Here is a 17,866-nt window from a genome sequence, read left to right as displayed (position 1 = left end):
ATGGAGTCTTGCTCTGTTGCCCAGACTGGAGTGCAGTGGTGTGATCTTGGCTCACAGAAAACCTCCACCTCCCAGGTTCAAGCAATTCTCTTGCCTCAGCCTCCCAGGTAGCTGGGAAGACAGGCAGGCACCACCATGACCAGCTAATTTTTGTATTTTTAGTAAGTCAGGGTTTTACCATGTTGGCCAGGCTTTGATCCGCCCACCTCAGCCTCCCAAAGTGCTGGGATTATAGGCATGAGCCACCGCGTCCAGCCTGCCTCTGGGCATTTTGTCTTTCTCCCTCTGTCCCCACTCTCACATCCCACCTCACATGCACAGAACCTATTCCCTCCACCCTTCTTCTGTGCTTATTCTTGGAAAAAGACACAACAAACCCATGTAAACTCACGCTGGTGATAAGACTGTCACCTGCTCCCCAGCAAAGCCTAAGCTGTGGTCACAGTTACAAAGTCCTATGGAAATCCACACTTTCTGATTTTTGTCTGTTAAATACCAACCAGTGTGTGTTAAAATATTTTGTTCATGGGCAGCCTCTGGCCCACAAGACAGGGGAGAATGCCGTGTGACAACAGAAGGTGGGAGGGACCTGTCAGAAGCCGAGGAATGCCAAAGGTGACCAGCAAACCACCAGAAGTTAGGCTGAGTCAAGGAAGGGTCTTCCCCTGCAGGCGTCAGAGGGAGCACGACCCTGCCAACACCTTGATTTTGGACTCCTGGGCTCCAAAACTGGGAGACAATAGATTTATGTGGCTTTAAGCCATTCAGTTGGTGGTGTTTTGTCATGGCAGACCAGCAAACACACACAGATTTGGTACTTTATGTCCTCTGGCTGAAGGTCAGACTTTAAGAGGTCACAGGGAGGCATCTTTGTGTGCCATCTTGGAGGCCACCAGCTGGCAGGATGGTCCCAGTCACATGGCCTGCCATTGCAAGTGAGTCCCAGGGCATTCGGTCGTTGAGTGAGCGTGTGTCCCCAGGAGCCAGCAGAGCATCTGGCATCACAAAGAGATCCAGAAGTGAGTTTGAATTCTGTTTTCCTGGATGCCACAGCTCTCTCTGTGGACTCTGGCCCAGACTCTATTGCAGACTCACCTGCTGAGCCAGAATAAAAGTGCAGAAAGTACCCCCCAATCGCTGCCGCCCCCTAGCAAAGTAAGCCCATGGAGAGGGTGCTGGCTGGGACTCTGCCTGGCTGCACATGGACTCCTGCCTTCAGAATTGGCTCAGGGCTTTCGATAACAGGATTTCAAGGAGAGTGGCTGGGTTTATGGAAGTAGGGCCTCTAGACTGATAGTGGCTGCTGCTTCTTAAAAACAAAAATCCTCTCTGAGCTACATTCTAACATCAAGTTAGCAGGCAGAACCATTTTAAGAGGACAGGGTAGGGCGCGGTGGCTCACACCAGTAATTCCAGCACTTTGGGAGCCCAAGGCAGTTGGATCACTTGAGGTCAGGAGTTCAAGACCAGCCTGGCTAACATGGTGGAACCCCCCCCCATCTCCACTAAAAATACAAAAATTAGCTGGGCATGGAGGCGTGTGCCTGTAATCCCAGCTACTCGGGAGGCTGAGGCAGGAGAATTGCTTGAACCCAGGAGGCGGAGGTTGTAGTGAGCTGAGATCGCACCATTGCACTCCAGCCTGGGTGACAGAGCAAAACTCCATCTTTTTTTTTTTTTTTTTTTTTGAGACGGAGTTTCACTCTTGTCGCCCAGGCTGGAGTGCAGTGGCGCGATCTCGGATCACTACAACCTCCGCCTCCCGGGTTCAAGCGATTCTCCTGCCTCAGCCTCCCCAGTAGCTGGAATTACAGGCGCCCGCCACCATGCCCAGCTAATTTTTTCTGTATTTTTAGTAGAGACGGGGTTTCACCATGTTGGTTAGGCTGGTCTTGAACTCCTGACCTCAGGTGATCTGCCTGCCTCGACCTCCCAAAGTGCTGGGATTACAGGCTTGAGCCACCGCGCCCGGCATAAAACTCCATCTTAAAAACAAAAACAAAAACAAAAGCAAAAACAAAAACACAGGACAGGACAGATCTACTGAGAGCTAGAGTCACAGGATCTAGAATCCGAGCAGGGTCTCAGGTTGCATGGAATCAGGAATCAGGCTGAATTATTCCTCAGAGTGGACACAGAAGAAACCCAGGGGGAAACCAAGTGGGGATGTGTCGCTAAAGAGGGAGCCTGGCAGCCCCAGCAGAGCCACGTGGCTGATCCCAGGCACAGGCAGAGCGGCAGCTGCAGGACTCGGAGGTTAGGCGGGCTCTGGAAGTGGGTGCCAGGCAGGGCGAGGCCCCGTGCACAGTAGTGAGTGCCAGTCAAAGCAAGTGCACTGGCGCCTTGTCCCTACAGGGGTTCTCATGTTGTGACCCGGGGTGGAGAGTTGGGCTAAAGAAGCAAGCTCAGGCCAGATTGGGCTCAGTGGCTCACACCTGTAATTTCAGCACTTTGGGAGGTTGAGGTGGGAGGATCATTTGAGGCCAGAAGTTCAAGAGCAGCCTGGGCAACAGAGCAAGACCTTGTTTCTAGAAGAAATTTAAAAAATAATAATAATTAGCCAGGCGTGGTAGTGTGTGCCTGTAGTCCCAGCTACTCTGGAGGTTGAGGTGGGAGGATCGCTTGAGCCAGGAGTTAGAGGCTGCAGTGAGCCATGATCGTGCCACTGAACTTGAGACTGGGCAGCAGAGAGATCATCTCTAAAAAATAAAAATAAAAAAAAAAAAAGAAAATAAAGAGCAGGCTCAGGCCGGAGAACAAGAGGAATGGGCCTCCTGTCTCCTCTGCATGACTCGAGGATTCTGCTCATGTCTTTCACAGGCAGAGTGGCCGGGTAAATAGATACAGGGTGCCCAGGGTGCTGAGAACGCAGGTCCACACATCTGGTTATCCTGCGTCTGGCCTTTGCCCATGGAGCTTTCAGTCATGGCCTCCGGTAACTTGCACATCAGAAAGCTCACCCCTGACTTCAAGGCCACTGCTGTGGTGGATGGAGCCTACCGGAGGTAAAGCTGTTGGACTACAGAGGGAAGCACGTGATTCTCTTTTTCCATCCTCTGGACTTCACTTTTTTTTTTTTAAACAGAGTCTGGCTCTGTTGCCCAAGCTGGAGTGCATTGGCTTGATCTCGGCTTACTGCAACCTCTGCCTCCTGGGTTCAAGCGATTCTCCTGCCCCAGCCTCCCAAGTAGCTGGGATGCCCATGTGCCACCCCGCCCTGCTAATTTTGTATTTTTAGTAGAGATGGGATTTCACCACATTGGTCAGGTCAGTCTTGAACTCCTGACCTCAGGTGATCTGTCAGCCTCGGCCTCCCAAAGTGCTGGGATTATAGGTGTGAGCCACTGAGCCTTGGACTTCACTTTCGTGTGCCCCCACAGAGATCATCGCATTCAGCGACTGTGCTGAGGACTTCTGAAAGCTGCGAAGTTCTAGGGACCTCGGTGGACTCAGTTCACCCATCTGGCTTGGAGCAACACCCCCTGGAAGGAGGGAGGCAGGCTTGGACCCTCTGGACAACCCTCTGCTTGCTGACGTGACCTGAAGTGTGTCTGAGAAGTATGACGTGCCGAAAACAGAGGAGGGCATTGTCTGCAGGGGCCTCTTCTTTTTTTTTTTTTTTTTTTTTTTGAGATGGAGTGGTCCAGGCTGGAGTGCAATGGCACGATCTCGGCTCACTGCAACCTCTGCCTCCCCAGTTCAAGTGATTCTCCTGCCTCAGCCTCCCGAGTAGCTGGGATTACAGGAGTGTGCCAGCACGCCTGGCTAATTTTTGTATTTTTAGTAGAGACGGGGTTTCTTGATGTCAGTCAGGCTGGTCTCAAACTCCCAGCCTCAGGTGATCTGCCTGCCTTGGCCTCCCAAAGTGTTGGGATTACAGCTGTGAGCCACCACGCCTGGCCTGCAGGGGCCTCTTTATCATCCATGGCAAGGATGTCCTTCCCCAGATTGCTGTTAATGATTGGCCTGTGGGACGCTTTGTGGATAAGGCCCTGCAGCTGGTCCAGGCCTTTCAGTACACAGATGAACACCCGGAAGTTTGTCCTGCCAGCTGGAAGCCTGGCAGTGACATGATCAAGCCCAGCGTGAATGACAGCAAGGAATACTTCTTCAAACACAACTAGGCTGGCTGATGGATCGTGAGCTTGTGCCCCTACACGGGTGCCCTATGTTGACCCAGGAAAGGCCAGATCTGCCCCTCCAAACTCCACAGTCTGGGACCCTGAAAAGCTAGGCCAAGGCCTTCTCATGCCTCCAACTGGGAGCTGGTGAATCGTAACACCCTCCCCCAAACCCACCCAGCTGCACACAGGCCTAGAGATGACCAATAAAGTATTAGGGACAGAAAATAAATAAAGAAATAAATTCAGTAAGTACAGGACGTCCAGTTAAATCTGAATTTCAGAGAAACAGTGAATAATTTACAATGTAAGTACGTACAAATACTCCACGGGAGGCCCGAGCATGGTGACTCGCACCTGTAATCCCAGCACTTTGGGAGGCTGAGGCAGAAGGATTGTTTGAACCAAGGAGTTAGAGACCAGCCTGGGCAACATAGAAAGATGCTATCTCTGAAAAACTTTAGAAATTAGCCAGGCATGGTGTTGTGCACCTGTAATCCCGGCTACATGAGAAGCTGAGGCGGGAAGATTGCTTGAGCCCAGGAGGTCGAGCTGCAGTGAGTTGGGATTATGCCACTACACTCCAACCTGGGCAACAGAGTAAGGCCTTGTCTCAAAAAACAAAGGCAAAAATAAATAAATAAATAAATAAATAAATAAACAAACAAACAAACAAACAAACAAACTCAATCAAACCAACAGAAAAACAGATATTGCATGGGACATATTTATATACTAAAACAATAAATAATTTCAATGTATGCCCTAAAAATTGCATGGGACATACTTATACTAAAAAATTCTTCACTACCTGGAATTCTGGTATAACTGGGTATCCTGCGTTTTCATTTGCCAAATCTGGCAACCCTATCCCAGGCAACAAAGAAAGCACCTCGGCCGGGTGCAGTGGCTCACGCATGTCATCCATCTCCAAAAAAAAAAAGCACCTCCTTCAGCATCACAGTTTGCATTGACACTCAATAAATATCCACATCAAGGAGGAAAAAAAAGCCACTGGGCTGCAGAGAAGAGCAGGGTTATTGGAATCAGCAGAAACATGGTAAATTAAGCTCCTCTTCCTGCCTCAAGCATTTTGAAGGTCATAGTGATGACAACTCTCTAGAAACTCAACCCAAACAGCTCCTCGTTGCTCCAGACCAAACCCAAGGAAGTCTCAGGAGTTTTCAACTTCTCTTATAATTACTACCCGAAGGCACCATATTGAATGCAGCTTGGGATGCCAGCAGCGTGGTTTGGGACGAGGCCCAGTGCAGTTTTTCCCAGAGCTATTATAGGGAAGTAGTCATGAAACAAGACGGATGTGCTATGGTTGAGAACTGCAGAGCTGACCCAAAATATTTCTAATGTGTGGAACTAGCTGGCAAGCGGAGAGCCTGAGAAAACAAAAAGAGCTGCTTGGCTGCTTTGAAATGCCCAGATCCTCCAAGTGTGGCTTTTCCTCCTTGCTATTAGCTGTGTTCCAACAGGCAGAGAGCCAAGGGAGGGATTCCAGTGGGGGCCATCTTGGCAGGCGCACAGTTTGGCCTTGACAGCTTCATTTGGAGGGCAAGAGAGGGTGAGAAGGAGGGAGGGCCCGGGGGAATCAGGAGGCCAGAGGACAAGCCCTTGCCTCTGTGGGGTGCCTCAGAGGGTCGCCAAAGACACTCACATGTCATTTGTTTGTTGCAAAGACTACCTGAAACAGGTACTGTTTTCTCCATTTTACAGATGGGGAAACTGATGTTTCCAAAGTTATCTAGTGGCTCAGAATTCAAACTCGACACTTTTGTTTTGTTAAGAGAGGGTGTCTCACTGTGTTGCCCAGGCTGGACTCGAATTCTTGGCCTCAAGCAATCCTCCCTCCTCAGCCTCCCAAAGTGCTGGGATTACAGATGTGAGCTACTACTCCCAGCCTCAAATCTTTTTTATTTATACTTTTTAATATTTATAATAAATAGATATATACTTTTTATTTTTTGCATAGGTAATACATTCACATAGTTCAAAATCCAAAGTGTAGTTGGGGATATAGTAGAAATCCTGTCTCCCTGGGCCCCAGCCTCCTGCCTCTTCTCTGCAGAAGCCTTTGATGTTCTTCATTTCTTATGTAACCTTCCAGATTTTTTTTTTTTTTTTTTTTTTTTTTTATTTGAGACAGAGTCTTTCTCTGTCACCCAGGCTGGAGTGCAGTGGTACAGTCTCAGGCTGGAGTGCAGTGGTACAGTCTCAGCTCAACCTGCAACCTCTGCCTTTCAGGTTCAAGTGATTCTCCGGCCTCAGCCCCCCTAGAAGCTGGGATTACAGGTGCCCGCCATCACACCCAGCTAATTTTTTTGTATTTTTATTAGAGATGGGGTTTCTCCATGTTGGCCAGTTGGTCTTGAACTCCTGACCTCAGGTGATCTGCCCACCTTGGCCCCCCAAGTCCTGGGATTACAGGCGTGAGCCACCACACCCAGCCTATAGAGATTTTATAAATACACATTTTTTTTGCTTTTCTTTTTTTAGACAGATGATATTTACTATACACACTACTCTGCTATTCTCACTTAAATCAAGCTCTTTCAGTCTTGATCTAGTGCTCCATCTTTTATTATTATTACTATTATTATTTTAGAGACGGGGTCTCACTGTGTTGCCCAAGCTGGAGTGCAGTGGCACAGTCATAGCCCACTGTAACCTCGAATTCCTGGGCTCAAGCCATCCTCCTGCCTCAGCCTCCTGAGTAGAGTAGCTAGGATTACAGGCATGTGCCACCATGCCAAGCTAATTTTCTTTAAAGACAAGGCCTTGCTATATTGCCCAGAGCAGTCTCAAACTCCTGGGCTCTTGGCCTCTCAAAATGTTGGATTTTAGGATTATAGGCATGAGCCAATGCACCCGGACTGCTCTTTCTTACCAAAAAAAAAAAAAAAAAAGCATTTTCCCTTTAGAAAATATAGTGAATTTGATAAATATAAAAAAAGGTGGAAAGAATATTCTCTCTTGTCTTGCCCCTGAGAGCCACTGCTGTTAACCATTTGCTGTTTCACTCCAGGCTTTGTTCGTAAATGATTTTGTGTGGACTCTTTTTGCTATACTACAGTCACCTCTTGGGGCAGAACTAGGGACAGAAAGACAATGGGGCCAGGTGAGGTGGCTCACACCTGTAATCTCAGGAATTTTGGAGGCCAAGGCGAGAGAATCCCTTGAGTTCAGGAGTTCAAGACCAGGCTGGACAACATAGTGAAACCCTGTCTCTTTAAAAAAATTTAAAAATTAACTGGGCATGGTGGTGGACACCTGTAATTTTGGGGGGCTGAAGTGGGAGGATTGCTTGAGCCCAGGATGCCAAGGCTGCAGTGGGTCATGATGGTGCCACTGCACTCCAGCCTGGCCAACAGAGTGAGATCCTGTCTCAGAAAAAAAAAATAAATGATGGAAAGAGAAGAAAGAAAGAAGCAAATTTGCCCAGCGGGTATGGGACTGACATGAGCCAGGAGAGGTCAGCTGAGAAAGTGGGTGGGTGTTTTATCCATCTTTTTGAGGACCTCTTTTTTTTTTGAGCCCCTAGTACCTGCACTGTGAAAATAGAGATGCTAAGATAAAGCCAGGGCTGGGCGTGGTGGTGCACACCTGTGATCCCAGCTACTCAGGAGGCTGAGTCTGGAGAACTGCTTGAACCCAGGAGGTGGAGGTTGCAGTGAGCCAAGATCGTGCTCCAGCCTGGGTGACCGAGTGAGACTCTGTCTCAAAAAACAAATAAGTAAAAAATAAAAAATAAAAAATAAAACTGAGAGCAGAGGAAAAATGAAGGAACTGGCCGTTTCAACACTGTGACAGGTGCTAGGACAGACAGCGAGAAGCACAGTGCACTGACAAAGCCCAAGAAGGAGGTGGGAGTCAGAGAGGCCGCTGGGGGGCCGCCCAGAGCTGAGCCGTGGTCACTAGGTGATGGGTGGAGTGGCATTCCTGCAGAAGGGATTGCAGAAGGAGAGACAGTTTGGTGCAGTGGAGCTGGGAAGGGCCAGGTGTGTAATATACAAGGAATTTTGACTTGATCCCAAGGGTAACATGAAGCTCTTGAAAGTTCCAAGGCAGGAAACTGACGCGATTGGATTTGGACTTTGACAACAACCAAGTCTGGCTGCTGGGGGGAAACCCTTAGGAGTGGAGGGGGCGGAGGGGAGTCTGGAGATTGGAAAACTTGTTACGGGACTGTTGTATGTATCCCGGTGAGACAAGGTGGTGGTGTGAACTAAGATTGTAGGGATGGAGGGACATGGGTGGATTCTTAAGAGGCTACAGATACAAAATCGGTGACTGAGTGGGGATCAGAATGGCTCACACATGGAGGCCTGGGCATTTATTGACTCAGGATTCCTCACTGGCTCTCCTTTATCTACAAAGATTTAGGCTTCTTGGCTTGACATGGGGATCCTCAGTGACATCACTTCAACTTTGCTTTGTCATCTCTCTCTCTCTTTCCCTTCTCTACTTGTACTTGAAGCACATTGGAATTCAGTGATTCCCTGGACATGCTGTCCCTTCATCTCATGTCCCTCTCCCCACACCTGGGCTTCTGAAAGCATCTCCATCCTTCAAGCCCAACCCAATGCCACATCTCTAAAGAAAGCCTTGGGAAGCCTGCCCTCCCCTCCTTCCCACTATTTTGTAACGAATCTCCTAACAAGTTGCTTCTCCATCTGGGGAAATACCACATTCTGCATTGTACTTTTTGTGGAGAAAAAAAAAAAGTACTTTTTGTGGCTTTTTTTTTTTTTTTTTTTTTTTTGAGACAGAGTCTTATTTTGTTGCCCAGGCTGGAGTGCAGTGGCAAGATCTTGGCCCACTGCAACCTCTGCCTCTCAGGTCCAAGTGATTCTCTTGCCTCAGCCTACGAAGTAGCTGGGATTACGGGCACACGACTTCACACCCAGCTGCATTTTTGTATTTTTAGTAGAGATGGGGTTTCACCATGTTGGCCAGGCTGGTCTCAAACTCCTGACCTCAGGTGATCCGCCTGCCTCAGCTTCCTACAGTGTTGGGATTACAGGCATGAGCCATTTTACTACAAAGTTAAAGCCTCCTCCAAGGCTGACACCATACCTGTCTTTGAAGCTCAAAGAATGTTTGTCGAATTCAAATAAGCACTCCCCAGAAAACCTAAATTCAGAGCCAACAACGTTTGTGAAATAAAAAAGAATCAGGTGGGCACAGGGTTTTAGCTGGGGAAATAGAGTAAAACCGTGAGAAGACCCCAAAGGCAGGAAGGACCAGCAAGGGTAAGGTTGGTGAAAAGGCCGTGACCTTGGGCACAGGATACAGGCTGATGCCCTGGTTTGAGGCAACGGCTGTGTGCTGTGGTCCTTAGGATTATGAGGGCCTCCACCCAGAAGCAGAGACCTTGGATGCTGGTAGACCCCGAATAGCATGGAGGGGAGTGTGTGGAGTCAGACCCTAAGCCACTGGGTTAGAGAACACAGAGGGTTCCTGAAACAGTGAAATCCCATTATCTCCTTCCAGAATAAGAACCATGCCTCCTCCTCTAAACTTCCCTGAGCGTTTGTTTGTCTGTTTGTTGGTTTGTTTGTTTGTTTGTTTGTTTTTAAGACACGGTCTTGCTTTGTCATCCAGGCTGGAGTGCATTAGTGCCATCGTGGCTCACTGCAGCCTTGAACCCCTGGGCTCACGCGATCTTCTTGCCTTACCCTCCCAAGTAATTAGGCCCACAGGTGTGTGCCACTATACCTGGCTACAGTTCTGATTTTTTGTGGAGATGGGGTCTCACTATGTTGCCCAGGCTACTCTCAAACTCCTGAGCTCAAGCCATCCTTCCACTTCAGCCTCCCAAAGTGCTGGGTGAGCTGGGCGTGAGCCATTGAACCTGGCTCCCTTACTATCAACTTTCACCTCATGTAGGGCCCTGCAGTGACCACAGGCCAGGCTGCCACTGTCAGGAGCTCTCATAACTTAGCCTCAAAGCAACTCTTTCAGCTGAGCATCTCTCTTTCAAAATAGAGGTGGAGGAAGCAGGTGAGGAAGAGAACTGCATTGAGAGGGTGTTCTGAGGACAATCCTGGCCTGAGTAGAGGTCTGATGTTCTGGGTGTCACCTTATGAGCCATCAGAAACTAAGGTAAACCTTTGTTCTTCTCAGATTGTACCTTCTGAACAGAGAAATGAAGGACCAATTAAGAGAAAAGAGATGTTCCACAAGATGCATTCTAGATAAGAAATCTAGGGCCAGGTACAGTGGCTCATGCCTGTAAACTCAGCTCTTTGGGAGGCCAAGGCAGGAGGATCTCTTGGGGCCAGGAGTTTGAGACCACCCTGGGCAACACTGACTGACTCCTGTCTCTACAAGATATTTTAAAAATTAGCCCAATGTGGTTGTGTGCACCTGTGGTCCCAGCTATTCAGGAGTCTGAGGCAGGACGATCACTTGAGCCCAAGAGTTTGAGGCTGCAGTGAGCTGTGATCACATCACTACACTCCAACCTGGGTGACAAAATGAGACCTTATCTCTAAAAAAATCAAAAAATTAAAAATTAATTTTTTTTTTCAAGACAGAGTCTCGCTTTGTTGCCCAGACTAGAGTGCAGTGGTGTGATCTCAGCTCACTGCAGCCTCTGCCTCCTGGGGTCAAGCAATTCTCCTGCCTCAGCCCCTGAGTAGCTGGGATTACAGGCACATGCCACCACACCCAGCTAATTTTGTATTTTTAGTAGAGATAAGATTTCCATGTTGGCCAGGCTGGTCTCAAACTCCTGACCTCTAATGATCCCCCGCGTCAGCCTCCCAAGTGATGGGATTACAGGCGTGAGCCACTGTGCCCGGCAAACATTTTAAATAATGCTTCCTAGCACGGTGGGTATTATATCACAGAGGCCAGAGGCAGCAACCGAGAGAATGTGGGATTCTGGAGTAGAGATGGGAACAATGGGAATAGAGGAAAGAGTAAGACCATGGTGAAGTGTCCCAAACCCTGCATGCATCAGACAACTGCAGTCTCTGAGCCCCATCCTTGTGGCCAGGCACAGCTCAGGTCAGCGGGAACAAACAGTAAATAAATAACTGCTAAGATAAGGAACCCTGGGAGAAGAGGGGGCACCCATCAAGAGGGCGAGTTGAAGATACAAGAATGGGAAGGAATCTACAGCATGAGAGATGGAAAAATGAATACCCCTTCTATTGTAAGAAAGAGGAGGTGGTGTGAACCAGGCAGAAGCTGGTAAGACTGCAGGTTTGGGGGCTGGAAGCAGAGGCATCTCCAAATAAGTGCTTCTCTGTGTGGCGTGTTCACTTTTCTCTAGTTCACATGAGACTCCTCCTGTGGCTTTGGTTGTTACTGGAACCCATTCACCCACGTTGCTGCACGTAGCTGGAGTTTATCTGTATTGTTTCCGATGAATACAATTTTCATTGTACCACTTATCCATTCTGCTGTTGATGGACATTTGAGTTCCTTCCAGTCTTCGGATATTTCAAATAATGCTGCTATGTATATTCTTTAATTTTTTTATGTGTTCTTAAATTTATCTTTATTAATTCTTTTTCTTTAGAGATCAGGTTTTGCTCTGTTGCTCAGGCTAGAGTGCAGTGGCACCATCATAGCTTACTGTAACTTCAAACTGCTGGGCTCAAGCGATCCTCCCACCTCAGCCTCCTGAATAGCTGGGACTACAGGTAAGTGCCATGACACTCAACTAATTTTTAAAATTTTTGTAGAGATGGGGGTCTCACTATGTTGCCCAGGCTGCTCTTGAACTCTTGGACTCAAGCAATCCTGCTGACTTGGCCTCCCAAACTGTTGGAATTACAGTTGTGAGCCATTGCACCCGGCTTATGTACATTCTTTTTTTTTTTTTTTTTTTTTTTTTGAGGCAGAGTCTTGCTCTGTCGCCCGGACTGGAGTGCAGTGGCCAGATCTCGGCTCACTGCAAGCTCCGCTTCCCGGGTTTACGCCATTCTCCTGCCTCAGCCTCCCGAGTAGCTGAGACTACAGGCGCCTGCCACCTCGCCCAGCTAGTTTTTGTATTTTTAGTAGAGATGGGGTTTCACCGTGTTAGCCAGGATGGTCTCGATCTCCTGACCTAGTGATCCGCCCGTCTCGGCCTCCCAAAGTGCTGGGATTACAGGCTTGAGCCACCGTGCCCGGCCATGTACATTCTTATACACCTCTTTTCATTGCTATGAGCATATTTTGGGGGGGTGTATATCTAGGAGTAGAACTGCTGAATCACAGGGTATGCACATTTTCAACTTAAGACAGTGCCACATTGTTTCCTAAAGAGACTGTTCCAACTAACTCCCACCAGTAATGCATGAAATTTTCAGTTGCTTCACTCCTCAAATAGCCTGTTTTTAAAATTCTAACCATTCTGGTGAGTGGGTAATGGTATTTCATTGTGATTTAAATTTTTATTTCCCCAATTACTAATGAAGTTGAGCATTATTTCATATGTTTATTGACCATATGGATTTCTGCTTTTGTAAAATTCAGTCTCTTCCCAAATTTTCAATTGGGTTATCTGTCCTTTTCTTAATGATTTGTAGCAATTCTTTCAATATTCTTGGTATAATCCTTTTGTCAGTTACACCTGTTCTCTGCATCTTTTCCCAGTCTGTGGCAAGCTGGCCTTATTTATTTTGCTCATAGTGTCTTTTCATGATCAGAAGCCTTTAATTTTAATGTAGGCAAATGTATTGATCTTTTTTTTAAAAAGAGCATTAATGCGAGATCATGAAATTCTATATCATCCTCTAAAAGCTTTTTCTGCCTATCACATTTTTATCTACAGCCTCTCTAGGATCGACTTTTATGCATGGTGTTAGGTGGGGGACAAGTTTCTATTTTTTTTTCCTTGTGGATGCCCAGTTATTCCAGGATCATTTATTTTAAAGTACATTTTTTCCCCACTTCTTTGCAGTGACACCTCTGTCAACAATCAGCCGGGTGTGGTGGCTCACACCTGTAATCCCAGCACTTTGGGAGGCTGAGGTGGGCAGACCATGAGGTCAGGAGATCGAGACCATCCTGGCCAACATGGTGAAACCCCATCTCTACTAAAGATACAAACAATTAGCTGGGTGTGGTGGCACACACCTGTAGTCCCAGCAACTCTGGAGGCTGAGGCATGAGAATTGCTTGAACCCACGAGGCAGAGGTTGCAGCGAGCCAAGATCACACCATTGGATTCCAGCCTGGGCGACAGTGCAAGACTCTGTCTCAAAAAAAAAAAAGAAAAGAAAAAAGGTATCAATGTCTATGTATTTAAGGATCTGTGTCTGGACGCTCTATTCTGTTCTATTGCTGATTGTTAGACCATCACAGCATTGGCTTATTATTGTACAATTTTATAAGTCTCGATGCTTAGAAGAGTAACTCTTTCCATCTTGCTTTACTTCAAAGAGGGATCTTCTTTTCTTTTTTCTTTTCTTTTCTTTTCTTTCTTTTTTTTTTTTTTTTTTTTTTTTTTTTGAGATGGAGTTTCGCTCTTGTCACTCAGGCTGGAGTGCAGTGGCAAGATCTCAGCTCACTGCAACCTCTGCCTACCAGGTTCAAGGGATTCTTTTGCCTCAGTCTCCCAAGTAGCTGAGATTACAGATGCCTGCCACCACACCCAGCTAATTTTTTGTATTTTTAGTAGAGATGGGATTTCAACATGTTGGCCAGGCTAGTCTACAACTCCTGACTTCAGGTGATCCACCAGCCTCGGCTTCCCAACTGTGATTAGAGGAATAAGCCACCACACCTAGCCCTCTTTTGTTTTTGTTTTTTTAATTGAGACAGGGTCTCACTGTCACCCAGGCTGGACCACAGTGGTGCAACTGCAGCTCATTGCACCCTTGAATTCTTGGGCTCGAGAGATCCTCCTGCCTCAGATTCCTGAGTAGCTAGGAATACGGGCATGTGCCATCATGCCCAGCTAACTTTAAAAAAATATTTTGGCCAGGTGCAGTGGCTCACGCCTGTAATCCCAGCACTTTGGGAGGCCGAGGCAGGTGGATCACGAGATCAGGAGGTCAAGATCATCCTGGCCAACATGGTGAAACCCCATCTCTACTAAAAATACAAAAATTAGCTGGGCATGGCAGCACATGCCTGTAGTTCCAGCCACTTGGGAGGCTGAGGCAGGAGAATTGCTTGAACCTGGGAGGCGGAGACTGCAGTGAGCTGAGATCATGCCACTGCACTCCAGCCTGGGCGACAGAGCAAGACTCTATCTAAAAAAAAAATTGTACAGATGGGGTCTCACTATGTTGCTCAGGCTGGTTTTGAAACCCTGAGCTCAAGTAATCTTCCTGCCTCGGCCTCCCACAGTGCTGGGATTACAGGTGTGAGTCACTGTTCCTGGCTGAGGGTCTCAATTATTGTTGTATTTCATATAAATTTAAAAATCAGATTGTCAAAAGAAACTCTTAAGATAGAATAGCACTGCATCTATTCATCAATTTAGTGATACCTATATCTTTACAATAGTGAGTCTTTCAGTTCATAAGGATGGCATATCTCTCTCCGTTTATTTAGCTGTTTTTAGTTTCCTGAAAAGCTATTTTATAGTTCTCTATATAGGGATCTTACTCTTGTTTTATAAGATTTATTTTTAGGTACTTTATATTTTTCATATCACTGTAAGTGGTATTCTATTTCAAATCATTTAACCACCATTTGTAATGAAATTTTTGTATACTGACTTTGTATTCAGCAACTTATTGATTTTAACAAGTTCTCTGTAAATCTTAAAAGATTTTCTAAGTACATAATAGCATTGTCTTCAAATAACAGTTGGTCTTTTCTTTGCAGTTGTAGTGCCTCTGATTTCCTTTTCTTGATTTATGACACTGGCCAAGAAATGTTGAATAGCCATGGTGACAGTAGATATCCTTATCTTGTTTCCAACATTAAAGAGAAAGCTTTCAACTCTTTGCCACTAAGTCTTTGGTATTCCCAGAGATTTACTAGGTCTGGCTGTGGATTTCTTTTTTATTTATCCTGTTTGGATTTGGGGGTTTTCGATCTTCTGAAAACTGTGACTTTATGTCTTTTGTTTTGGAAACTGTTCAGCTAAAACTCCTCAAATATTGCTTCTGCTCCCTTTTCTCCTTTATTTGTGGAACTCCAATTAAATCAGTTTAGACCAGCACTAATACAACCTGCTGAATCTGTGTCCATGCTGGGGCTATTGAGCATTTGTGTTATATATCAGTATGTGACTATTAAGCATTTGAAATGTGATTAGTGCAATCGAGAAACTGAATTTTTTTATATTTTATTTAACTACAATTAATTAAAATTTAAATAACCACATATAGCTAGTGGCTACCTGATTGAATGGTGCAGATTTAGAACCTTCAACTCTGTCATAAATGTCTTTTGCTCTCTCCTATGTTCTATCCTTCCCATCTATCTTCCAGTACCCTTATTCTCTCTTCAGTTGTGTCTAATCTATGTTACATCCTTCTATTGTGTTCTGAATTTTATCTATTTTATTTTTCACTTCGAAAATTTCTTCTGATTTCTTGTTCTGGTTATCAATGTATTGCCTCTTGCTTCCAAATTCATCCTTTTAGGCCAAGCATGGTGGCTCATGCCTGTAATCCCAGCACTTTGGGAGGCCAATGCAGGCAGATCACCTGAGCTCAGGAATTTGAGACTAGCCTGGTTAACATGGTGAAACCCTGTCTCTACTAAAAATACAAAAATTAACTGGGCATGGTGGTGGGCACCTGTAATCCCAGCTGCTCAGGAGGCTGAGGCAGGAGTATCACTTGAACCCAGGAGGCGGAGATTGCAGTGAGCCGAGATCGTGCCATTGCACTCCAGCCTGGGCAAGAAGTGTGAAACTCCATCTCAAAAACAAAACAAAACAAAACAAATTCACCCCTTTCGATGCTCTGTGAAAGTGGATCTTGTCCCTTAACTATTTTTTCCCATGCTAGCAGACACCAAGGCTTTCTCAGTGGAGAATGATGGACAGACATTGCAGGTGAAGGTCCCAGTGTACTCGCTGGGCAGGCTCTTGCAGAGGGCATGGTTTTTCCCGTGCAGGCTTCTGCAGTGAGTGGAGCTTCCTCAGCACCCAGCTCCAGCAATGCACCCAGTACTCCCTCCCCTGGCACTTTTGTAGTACAGCATCTCATCTCTAGTGACGTCCTTCCCTGTAGACAGCTTTCCCCAGCACCCTAAAGGGCAGTGTATTGGTCTGTTTTCACACTGCTGATAAAGACATACTTGAGACTGGGCAAATTACCAAAGAAAGAGATTTAATGGATTTGCAGTTCCACCTGGCTGGGGAGGCCTCACAATCATGGCAGAAGGCAAAAGACACATCTCACGGGGCAGCAGACAATAGAAGAGGGCTTGTGCAGGGGAACTCCTCTTTTTAAAACCATCAGATCTCATAAGACTTATTCACTATCATGAGACCTGCCCCCATGATTCAATTACCTCCCACTGGGTCCCTCCCACAACATGTGGGAATTCAAGATGAGATTTGGGTGGGGACACAGCCAAACCACATCAGGCAGATTTCCAGCATTTCCACCAGTGCAGCAGCTCAGCAACTTCTCTGCCTTCCAGTGAGCCAGAGCTGTCCATGGCAGAATCTGAGCCCTGGACATGGGCTAAGGTGCTCTATCTCAGCCCTGGAGTTAGCGACTGCTCTTCAAATCTGCCAGTTCTATATTTTTTAGAGGCATTTACTTCTTACTAGTCAATCCCTTGCTACTCTAATGCTTTGATTTTTGTTGTTGTTGTTGTTGTTGTTGTTGTTGTTTAGAGACAGAGTTTCACTCTTGTTATCTAGACTGGAGTGCAGTGGCACAATCTCGGCTCACTGCAACCTCTGCCACCTGGGTTCAAACAATTCTCCTGCCTCAGACTCCCGAGTAGCTGGGATTACAGGTGCCTGCCACCACACCCTGCTAATTTTTTGTATTTTTAGTAGAGACAGGGTTTCACCATGTTGGCCAGGCTGGTCAGGCTGGTCTCGAACTCCTGACCTCAGGTGATCCACCCACCTCAGCCTCCCAAAGTGCTGGGATTACAGGCATGAGCCACTGCACCCAGCTCTAATCCTTTGTTATAGTAATTTTTTTTTTTTCCTAGACAGGGCCTTGCTCTGTCACCCAGGCTTGAGTGCAGTGGTATGATCATGGCTCACTACAGCCTTGACTGGGCTCAATCGATCCACTCATCTCAGCCTCCTGAGTAGCTGGGATTACAGGCATACATCACTGGACCTGGCTAATTTTTGTATTTTTTTTTTGTGGAGATGGGGTGTTGCCACGTTTCTCAGGGTGGTCTCAAACTTCTCAGCTCAAGCCCTCCTCCTGCCTTGGCCTTTGAAAGTGCTGGGATTACAGGTGTGAGCCACCATGCCTGGCCAATAATTCTTTATATTAAGTTTCCCCGTTTAAATTACAATGTGTTTTCTCTCTTGTATTTGGACCTAGGCAGATATAATTTTTTTGTTCAAATATGCATGTCACTTTTTTTTTCCCCCTTAAACAGGGTCTCGCTCTGTCCCCCAGGCTGGAGTGCAGTTACAGCTTTCTGCAGCCCCAAATTTCTGGGTTCAAGTGAGCCTCCCACCTTAGCCTCTCATAATGCTGGGGTAACAGGTGTGAGTCACTATGCCCAGCTAATTAAAAAAGTTTTTTTTTGACCTGGAGCAGTGGCTCATGCCTGTAATCCGAGCACTTTGAGAGGCTGAGGCAGGCAGATCACTTAAGGTCAGGAGTTTGAGACCAGCCTGGTCG

The 17,866-nt window shown here is 46.7% G+C and overlaps 1 pseudogene; it reads left to right on the top strand.

Moving 5' to 3' along the window:
• Positions 1-2,925: 2,925 nt before the first annotated feature.
• LOC111546674 lies at positions 2,926-4,124 on the top strand (annotated as a pseudogene).
• The last annotated feature ends 13,742 nt before the right edge of the window (positions 4,125-17,866 follow it).

This window comes from Piliocolobus tephrosceles, chromosome 9 (genome assembly GCF_002776525.5).
Source record: "Piliocolobus tephrosceles isolate RC106 chromosome 9, ASM277652v3, whole genome shotgun sequence".
In the NCBI taxonomy this organism is placed as follows: Eukaryota; Metazoa; Chordata; class Mammalia; order Primates; family Cercopithecidae; genus Piliocolobus; species Piliocolobus tephrosceles.
The sequence above is the reverse complement of the archived record's forward strand: the minus strand, read 5'-3'. Positions and strand labels throughout refer to the sequence as shown.